Below are 11,432 nucleotides of genomic sequence, written 5' to 3' on the forward strand. Positions count from 1 at the left end.
GTTCCATGTTCACGGGGCGATGACTGCCATTCCACTAGCTTCTTCGCTCCTGGAGTTTCCGCCATGTATGCTGTATGCATTGCACATGGTTGGTGGCGGATGCGGAGGGCGCGGAAATGTGTGCCATGGCAGAAAGCCAGGCGCCATGGATTGGCGCAGGAGGGTGATAACCCACAAGTATAGGGGATTGCAACAGTTTTCGAGGGTAGAGTATTCAACCCAAATTTATTGATTCCACACAAGGGGAGCCAAATAATATTTTCAAGTATTAGCAGCTGAGTTGTCAATTCAACCACACCTGAAAGACATAATATCTGCAGCAAAATATTTAGTAGCAAAGTAGTATGGAAGTAATGGTAATAGTGGCAAAAGTAATATTAGCAGTTTTGTAGAAATCGTAACAGTGGCAACTGAAAAGTAACGAAGCAAAGATCAATATGAAATGAGCTCGTAGGCAACGGATCAGTGATAGATAATTATGTCAGATGGCATTCATCATGCAACAGTTATAACATAGGTTGACACAGAACTAGCTCCAATTCATCAATATAATGTAGGCATGTATTATGAATATAGTCATACGTGCTTATGGAAAAGAACTTGCATGACATCTTTTGTCCTACCCTCCCATGGCAGCGGGGGTCCTATTGGAAACTAAGGGTTATAAGCCTCCTTTTAATAGAGTACTAGACCAAAGCATTAGCACTTAGTGAATACATGAACTCCTCAAACTACGGTCATCATCGGGAACTGTCCCGACTATTGTCACTCCAGGGTTGCCGGATCATAACACGTAGTAGGTGACTATTGACTTGCAAGATAGGATCAAGAACACAAATAGATTCATGAAAAAATAATAGGTCCAGATCTGAAATCATGGCACTCGGGCCCTAGTGACAAGCATTAAGCATAGCAAAGTCATAGCAACATCAATGTTAGAAAATAGTGGATACTAGGGATAAAACCCTAACAAAACTAACTCGATTACGTGGCAAATCTCATCCAACCCATCACGGTCCAGCAAGACTATGATGGGATTACTCATGCACGGCGTTGAGCATCATGAAATTGGTGATGGAGGATGGTTGATGATAACAATGGTGACGGATTCCCCTCTCCGAAGCCCCGAACGGACTCTAGATGTGCCCTACTGAGGAAGAATAGGGCTTGGCGGCGGCTCCGTATTGTAAAATGCGATGAATCATTCTCTCTGATTCTTTGTCCCCGAACATGAATATATGAAGTTGGAGTTGAGGTCGGTGGAGGTCCAGGGGGCCCACAAGGACGGAGGCCACCCCCTAGGGGGTGGGCGCGCCCCCACCCTTGTGGTCAGGGTGTGGGCCCCCTTCACTTGATTCTTTCGCCAATATTTTTTATATTTTCCAGAAATATTCTCCATGGATTTTCAGGTCATTCTGAGAACTTTTATTTCTACACAAAAATAACACCATGGCAATTCTGCTGAAAACAGCGTCAGTCCGGGTTAGTTCCATTCAAATCATGCAAGTTAGAGTCCAAAACAAGGGCAAAAGAGTTTGGAAAAGTAGATACGATGGAGACGTATCAACTCCCCCAAGCTTAACCCAGTTCTTTTCCTCAAGAAATTCAGTTGACAAACTGAAAGTGATAAAGAAAAACTCTTACAAACTCCATTTGATCTTGTTGTTGCAAATATGTAAAGCCAGCATTCAAGTTTTCGGCATATATTATGAACTAACCATATTCAAAATAACATTTAGGTCTCACATTTACTCATATCAATGGCATGATCAACTAGCGAGCAATAATAATAAATCTCGGATGACAACACTTACTCAAAACAATCATGATATGATATAACAAGATGGTATCTCGCTAGCCCTTTCCGAGTCAGCAAAACATAAATGCAGAGCACCCCTAAAAATCAGGGACTGACTAGACATTGTAATTAATGGTAAAAGAGATCTAGTCATAGTCATACTCATATTCATTATGAATTAATAAAAATGCATACAAATGACAGTGATGCTCTCTAACTAGTGCTTTTTATAAGAGGATGATGACTCAACAATAAAAGTAAATAGATAGGCCCTTCGCAGAGGGAAGCAGGGATTTGCAGAGGTGCCAGGGCCTGAGTTTTGAAATAGAGATAAGTAATATTTTGTGCCGTATGATTTCATTGTCAACATAACAACTAAGACATCTCGGTATCTTCCATGGTACATACATTATAGGCGGTTCCCAAACAAAATGGTAAAGTTTATACCCCCACCACCAACAGGCACATTCCATGGCTTGTCCGAAGCAACCGGTACCGTCTAACTAACAACAGTCCAGGGGGAGTTTTGTTTGCAATTATTTTGATTTGATTTGAGCACGGGACTGGGCATCCCGGTTACCAGTCATTTTCTCGTGTATGATGAGCAGAGTCCACTCATCGTGAGAATAACCCACCTAGCATGGAATATATTGACAGCCCTAGTTGGTACATGAGCGATTCGAGCATACAAAACAAATTATCATTTGAAGGTTTAGAGTTTGGCACTTGCAAATTTACTTGGAATGGTAGGTAAATACCGTATATAGGAAGTTATGGTGGACTCATATGGAACAACTTTGGGTTTATGGAAGTGGATGCACAAGTAATATTCCCGCTTAGTACAAGTGAAGGCTAGAAAGAGACTGGGAAGCGACCAACTAGAGAGTGACAACAGTCATAAACATGCATTGAGATTAACCAACATTGAGTGCAAGCATGAGTAGGATATAAATCACCATGAACATAAATATCATGGAGGCTATGTTGATTTTGTTTCAACTACATGCGTGAACATGTGCCAAGTCAAGCCACTCGAATCATTCAAAGGAGGATACCATCCTATCATACTACATCACAACTATTTTAATTTTCATGTTTGCATGAAAGGTAAACCATTATAAACTCCTAGATAATTAAGCATGGCATGAGTAACTATAATCTCTAACTGTCATTGCAAAAATGTTTCATTCATAATTGGCTGAATCAGGAACGATGAACTAATCATATTTACAAAAAACAAGATAGGACGAGTTCATACCAGCTTTTCCTCACCTCAATCATTTCATCATATATCGTCATTATTGCCTTTCACTCGCACGACCGAACAATGTGCATAATAATAATAGTGCACGTGCATTGGACTAAGCTGGAACAAGCAACCATTTATTCAAAGGAGAAGACAAGATAATATGGGCTCTTTGTTAGATCAACAATATGTTGAGGAACGTAGCATGCAATTTCAAAAGTTTCCTTTGCTCATGCAAGATTTATCTAGGAGATGCATAGCAACGAGAGGGGGAGAGTGTGTCCATGTACCCTCGTACACCGAATGCGGAAGTGTTTGACAACGCGGTTGATGTAGTCGAACTTCTTGTCGTTCTGACCGATCAAGCACCGAACCTATGGCACCTCTGAGTTATGCACACATTCAGCTCGATGACATCCCTCGAACTCTTGATCCAGCAAAGTGTCGAGGGAGAGTTTCATAAGCATGATGGCGTCGTGATGATGATAGTGAAGTGATCCTCGCAGGCTTCGCCTAAGCACTACGTGAATATGACCAGAGGCGTAAACTGTGGAGGGGGGCGCCGCACATGGCTAACAATGTTTGTTGTGTGTTCTAGCGGTGCCCCCCCACATATATATAGGCTGCAGGGGAGGAGAGGCAGCCAAGGGGGCTCCCTAAGTAGGAGAAATCCTACTTTGGGTCCTCCCAATTCGGCCTCCCCCCTTTCCTATTCCTATTCGGAGTAGAAAGGGAAGAGGGGGGAGGGGGAATCCTATTCCCTTTTTCCTTTCTGTCTTCCCCTTTCTTTCTCCAATTTGGCCATCCCATATGTAGGGGGGTTCACCAATCCCTTAGTGGCTGGTGTGTTTCCCCTCTTGGCCCATTAGGCCCATATAGCTTGCCGGGGTTTGCCCGGAACCCCTTCCGGTGACCTGATACGTACCCGGTACCCCCAGAACACTTCCGGTGTCTGAATACTATCATCCTATATATGAATCTTTAAATCTCGACCATTTTGAGACTGCTCGTCATGTCCGTGATCTCATCTGGGACTCCGAACAACATTCGGTCACCAAATCACATAACTCATAGAATACATAATCGTCATCGAACGTTAAGCGTGCGGACCCTACGGGTTCGAGAACTATGTAGACATGACCGAGACACCTCTCCAGTCAATAACCAATTTCGGAACCAAGATGCTCATATTGGTTCCTACATATTCAATGAATATCTTTATCGGTCAAACTGTAATGACAACGTATGTTATTCCCTTTGTCATCAGTATGTTACTTTCCCGAGATTCGATTGTCGATATCTTCATACTTAGTTCAATCTCGTTACCAGCAAGTCTCTTTACTCATTCCGTAATGCATCATCCCACAACTAATTCATTAGTCACATTGCTTGCAAGGCTAATCATGATGTGCATTACCGAGAGGGCCCAGAGATACCTCTCCGATACTCGGAGTGACAAATCCTAATCTCGATCTATGGCAACCCAACAAACACCTTTGGAGATACCCGTAGAGAACTTTTATAATCACCCAGTTACGTTGTGATGTTTCATAGCACACAAGGTATTCCTTCGGTATCCAGGAGTTGCATAATCTCATAGTCAAAGGAATATGTACAAGTCATGAAGAAAGCAATGGCAATAAAACTGAACGATCATAATGCTAGGCTAACAGATGGGTCTTGTCCATCACATCATTCTCCTAATGATGTGATCTCGTTTATCAAATGACAACACATGTCTATGGTTTGGAAACTTACCCATCTTTGATAAACGAGCTAGTCTAGTAGAGGCTTACTAGGGACACGGTGTTTTGTCTATATATCCACACATGTATCAAGTTTCCGGATAATACAATTCTAGCATGAATAATAAACATTTATCATGATATAAGGTAATATAAAATAACAAATTTATTATTGCCTCTAGGGCATATTTCCTTCACAATAATGCATATGAGAGCCACTAAACATTTTCATCGTGGTCTTCTCCTCTTGGCGCCCAAAGATAAAGAAAATAATTTCAAAGAAACACACTGAAATATTTTTGGAGTTTTTGTTTTTCTGAAGAAAGTAAAACAAGAACGAGAAAAACTATTTACACGAGAAAGCTCCCAACAAGGAAAATAAGAACGATAAATCTTTTTGGATTTTATTTTAATATTACAACTAAGCATGCATGGAAAGTAAACTAATTGCAACTATTTTTTTGTTTTTTCTTAAGGTTTTTCAAACACACAAGAAGAAAACGGAAAAAAGAAATAAACTAACATGGATAGTACAATGAAAAAGTATGAACACCTACAACTGAAATGAGTGTGTGAACATGAACGTAATGTCGGTTAGGAATACATACTCCCCCATGCTTAGGCTTTTGGCCTAAGTTGGTCTACTTCCATGAATGAAAGTAGCCCTCTCTAGCGTACTGAGGAGGATCCTGGGGGTTCCACTGGTTACTGAGCTCCTATTGATCCCACTGATAAATAGACTCTTGATATGGATCAGGTGATGGCTCTGTCCCTGGCGGTGGGGATCGTGTCCCCTTCCAGTATGCATAAATGTTCGTGGGAAAAACAAAGTACCTGCCTGAATGAATATCGAACAAAGTAGGTGCAGGCAAGGTAATGATCTGGGAAGAATCTTCGCTAAATATCAACTTATAAATGAGTCTCTTTTCCACATCATGGCGAATAAACTTATGTGCTACCATGCTGTCATATCTAAATATATAGTGGGTAGTAGTTTCTCCTCTTTTTCATAATGTCTAATGGGTATCTCAAAGTGTTTAGCAAGGAGGGAGGCCAAGATACCTCCAAAAATACGCCCCTTTTTATGGTTTAAACTTAAGTGTTTAGCAACCATAACGCCTAAACTGAAAGTTCTATCACGAAGTAAAGCATGGCACAAAATGGCAAGGTCTGGAGCACTAAGGCCTCCACTCCCCTCACGACCAATTAAACATCTTCCAGCAAATAATGAGTAGTAGCGCAAAATAGGAAAAATGTAAACTAGCCACTCTTGCTTCCGACACCCTTCTCGTTTCCCCTACGGCAACTTCATGAATAAAATCGTCCACATCACTAGGACGTGGTTCCTTGATGCTACCCTCATAAGGTAATTTACATACCTCACAAAAGTCACAAAGCGTCATTTCCTTGTACTCATCATATAGGTAAAAGTCTACCATGGGTGGTGATCTCCTAGTATGAAAATGAAAATTTTGCATGAAACTATTCGTGAGTAGGAGATACTAATCACACTGGTTGAGGAGGAAGTTGGTGATACCTACATTCCCAGCCAAATAATAGAAATCATCATAAATCCTGACCGCCTGCAAGAATACATCACATGGCCATTCACACGGCCGAATCTCCACGGGGCGAGGAAGATTATACTTGGGCTTCTCCTTCTCCTAATTTTCCCGTTGCTTTGAACCCCGGCTCAAGGAGCCTCTCAACAATCTCCTCGTCATTTTCTTCCTTTGAAAATTTCTGAAATTTTTAGTGACTCAAAATAAAAGTGAACCAAACTCAACAAGATTGATAGCAACTACTCCCACAAGTGCCTAGAGGCTATATCATGCATCAAAACTACTTTGGACCATATAAATTTGACATGCAAGCTCAAGAACGAGGTCACCACAGTAGCAAAAAATTGCAATGAATGAAGCACTAGAACAAAAACTAATTATACCATTGGAGGAGTCACATACCGAGGAACAATCCCCCAGAGCAGTTTTGTGAATGGAGCTTTGAGCAAGGGGATCGAAAATGGCAGCAAAATGAGCAAGAGCATGAGTTTGAGCTATGGAGTGATTTTTTCTGGAGGAAGAAGGAGTGTATGGGTGCTGGAATAAGTGGAGGGGGGTCAGGTGGGGCCCACAAGGACAGGGGCGTGCCCAAGGGGGGTAGGTCGCGCCCTCCACCCTTGTGCCCAGCTGGTGAGGCCCCCTGGTGTGTTCTAAGTGCCAGAAATTGTTATATATTCTATAAAAAATCATACTAAATTTTCAGGGCATTCGGAGAACTTTTATTTTTGGGACATTTTTTATTACACGGATAATTCAAAAAAATAGAAAAAATACAAATTTTCCTTTATTTAGTCTAAATAACAGAAAGTAAAAGGTCAGTACAGAGAGTTGTGTCTTCCAAATTCATCCATCTCATGCCCATAGAAAGGAATCCATTAACAAGGTTGATCAAGTCTTATTGACAAACTTCTTCTGAATGACATGAAACCGGGGAACTTCCAAATAACACTAGGTTAGCTCAATGGGGATATGCACGTCCCCAACATTAACAATATCATATTTCTTTTTGACAGTAGGTAGAGGAAATTCAAAACCTCCAATAGTAATAGTTGATATTTTTCCAATAGAATTGATACTATATACGTGAGGTTGTTTCTTCGGAAAGTGTACCGTATGCTCATTACCATTAACATGAAAAGTGGCGTTGCCTTTTTGCAATCAATAACAGCCCCTACAGTATTAAAAAAGGGTCTACCAAGGATAATCGACATACTATCATCCTCGGGAATATCAAGAATAACAAAGTCCGTTAAGATAGTAACGTTTTCAACAACAACATTCACATCCTCACAAATACTGATGGGTATAATAGTTGATTTATCGGCCATTTGCAAAGAAATTTCAGTAGGTGTCAACTTATTCAATTCAAGTCTACGATACAAAGAGAAAGGCATAACACTAACACCGGCTCCAAGATCACATAAAGCAGTTTTAACATAGTTTCTTTTAATGGAGCATGGTATAGTTGGTACTCCTGGATCTCCAAGTTTCTTTGGTATTCCACCCTTAAAAGTATAATTAGCAAGCATGGTGGAGATTTCAGCTTCTAGTATCTTTCTTTTATTAGTAACAATATCTTTCATATACTTAGCATAAGGAGGTATTTGAAGCATATCAGTCAAGCGCATACGCAAAAAGATAGGTCTAATCATGTCAGCAAAGTGCTCAAAATCCTCATCATCCTTTTTGTTGGATGGCTTAGGAGGAAAGGGCATGGGTTTCTGAACCCATGGTTCTCTTTCTTTACCATCTTTCCTAGCAACAATGCCTCTCTTATCATAACGTTGATTCTTTGATTGTGGGTTATCAAGATCAACAACAGGTTCAATATCTACATCATTATCATTACTAGGTTGAGCATCAACATGAACATCATTATTAACATTATCACTAGGTCCATGTTCATCACCAGATTGTGTCTCGGCATCAGAAATAGAAATATCATTGGGATTCTCAGGTGTGTCTCTAGCAGGTTCACTAGAATGCAAAGTCCTATCAGTTTTCTTTTTCTTTTTATTAGAAGGACTAGGTGCATCAGAATTAATTCTTTGAGAATCTTGCTCAACTCTCTTAGGATGGCCCTCAGGATACAAAGGTTCCTAGGTCATTTTACCACCTCTAGACATAACCCTAACAACATTATCATTGTTCTTACTATTCAACTCATTAAGCAAATCATGTTGTGCCTTAAGTACTTGTTCTACTCGAGTGGTGACCAGGGAAGCATGTTTACTAATAAGCATATAATCACCCAAATGGTCAAGCATGTAAGCATTACGTTTCAATTGTCTACTAACATAAGCATTGAAATTTTCTTGTTTAACAATAAAATTATCAAACTCATCCAAGCATTGACTCACAAACTTATTATGAGGAATATCACCTTCATCAAATCTACGGAGAGAGTTTACCTCTACTACCTGTGTCGGGTTACCAAGACCATGTATTTCTTCAATAGGTGGTAAATTCTTAACATCTTCAGCTTTAATACCTTTTTCTTTCATAGATTTCTTTGCCTCTTGCATATCTTCATGACTGAGAAATAGAATACCCCTTTTCTTCAGAGTTGGCTTAGGACTTGGTTCATGAAGTGTCCAATCATTATCATTACTCAATAAATTATTCAATAGGAATTCAGCTTGCTCAACAGTTCTTTCCCTGAAAACACAATCAGCACAACTATCTAGGTGGTCTTTGGAAGCATCGGTTAGTCCATTATAATCGATATCAAGTATTTCATTTTTCTTGAGAGGATGATCAGGAAAAGCATTAAGTAATTGTAGAAGCCTCCCCCAAGCTTGTGGGAGACTCTTATTCAATTTGCACAAAATTAAATATCTCCCTTAAAAAGCTTGTTTCTTATGAGCGGGGAAATATTTTGCAGAGAAGTGGTAAATCATATCCTGGGGACTACGCACAGAACCAGGAGCAAGAGAAGTAAACCATAACTTATCATCACCCTTTAACGAGAAAGGAAACTACTTAAGAATATAGTAATAGCGATTTTTTCCTCATGAGCAAATAGGGTGGCCATATAATTTAATTTAGTGCCACAACATTTTCAGATAACCAATGAAAGGATCAGATTCAACCAACGTAATCATCTCCGGATAAAACAGAGGATTCATAATCCTTATCAGTAACAAAGATAGGTGAAGTAGCAAAAGCGGGATCATATTTCATTCTAGCATTCAAGGATTTTTCTTTCGGCTTAGCTAATAATTTCTTATCATTGCAAGCAAAGAAGTCTCTAGCAGTTTCTTCAGCCATAACATAACCCTCAGGTACGGCATGCAATTCATATCTAGGGGGATAATCATAATCATATTCAATAATATCATCAGTTTCGGTAATTTCATTCTCTCTAACCCTAGCAAGTTGTTCATCAGGAAATTCACCTAATGGCATAGTATTATCAAGCACAGACGTAGTTTCATCATAAGCATCATGCATAGCAGAAGTGGCATCATCAATAACATGCAACATATCAGAAACACTAGCAGGTGTAGGTGTCACAAGTTTACTCAAAATAGAAGGAGAATCAAGTGCAGAGCTAGATGACAGTTCCTTACCTCCCCTCGTAGTTGAGGGAAAACATGTAGTTCTTTGATCTTTCAAATTCCTCATAGCGATCAACAGATATAAATCCCATGTGACTCGGGGAATAGAGCTATGCTCCCCGGTAACGATGCTAGAAAAAGGTCTTGATAACCCATAAGTACAGGGGATCGCAACAGTTTTGAAGGGAATCGTATTCAACCCAAATATATTGATTCGACAGAAGGGGAGCCAAAGAATATTATCAAGTATTAGCAGCTGAGTTGTCAATTCAACCACACCTAAAAGACTTAATATCTGCAGCAAAATATTTAGTAGCAAAGTAGTATGGAAGTAAAGGTAACAGTGGCAAAAGTAACAGTAGCAGTTTTGTAGCAATTGTAACAGTGGCAACGGAAAAGTAACAAAGCAAAGATCAATAAGAAACGAGTTCGTAGGCAATGTATCCGTGATGGATAATTATGTCGGATGGCATTCATCATGCAATAGTTATAAAATAGGGTGACACAGAACTAGCTCCAATTCATCGATATAATGTAGGCAGGTATTCCGAATATAGTCATACGTGCTTATGGAAGAGAACTTGCATGACATCTTTTGTCCTACCCTCCCGTGGCAGCGGGGTCCTATTGGAAACTAAGATATTAAGGCCTCCTTTTAATAGAGTACCGAACCAAAGCATTATCACTTATTGAATACATGAACTCCTCAAACTACGGTCCTCACCGAGAAGTGTCCCGACTATTGTCACTCCGGGGTTGCCAGATCATAACACCTAGTAGGTGACTATTGACTTGAAAGGTAGGATCAAGAACACAAATATATTCATGAAAACATAATAGGTTTAGATGTGAAATCACGACACTCGCACACTAGTGACAAGCACTAGGAATGGCAAAGTCATAGCAACATCAATCTTAGAACACAGTGGATACTAGGGATCAAACCCTAACAAAACTAACTTGATTACATGGTAAATCTAGTCCAACCCATCACGGTCCAACAAGCCTACAATGGGATTACTCACGCACGGCGGTGAGCATCATGAAATCGGTGATGGAGGATCGTTGATGACGATGATGGTGACGGATTCCCCTCTTCTGAAGCCCCGAACGGACTCTAGATCTGCCCTCCCGAGGAAGAACAAGGTGTGGCGGCGCCTCCGTATCGTAAAACGCGATGAATCCTGCTCTTTGATTTTTTTTTCTCCCCGAACATGAATATATGATGTTGGACTTGAGGTCAATGGAGTTCCACGAGGCTCACAAGGATGGAAGGCATGCCCCAGGGGTCTAGGCACGCCCCCACCCTTGTGGCCAGGGTGTGGGCCCCTTTCACTTGATTCTTTCGCCAATATTTTTTATATTTTCCATAAATATTCTCTGTGGATTTTCAGGTCATTCTGAGAACTTTTATTTCTGCACAAAAGTAACATCATGACAATTCTGCTAAAAATAGTGTCAGTCCAGGTTAGTTCCGTTCAAAACATGCAAGTTAGAGTCCAAAACACAGGCAAAAGAGTT

The sequence above is a fragment of the Triticum dicoccoides genome, chromosome 2A (assembly GCF_002162155.2).
Source record: "Triticum dicoccoides isolate Atlit2015 ecotype Zavitan chromosome 2A, WEW_v2.0, whole genome shotgun sequence".
Lineage (NCBI taxonomy): Eukaryota > Viridiplantae > Streptophyta > Magnoliopsida > Poales > Poaceae > Triticum > Triticum dicoccoides.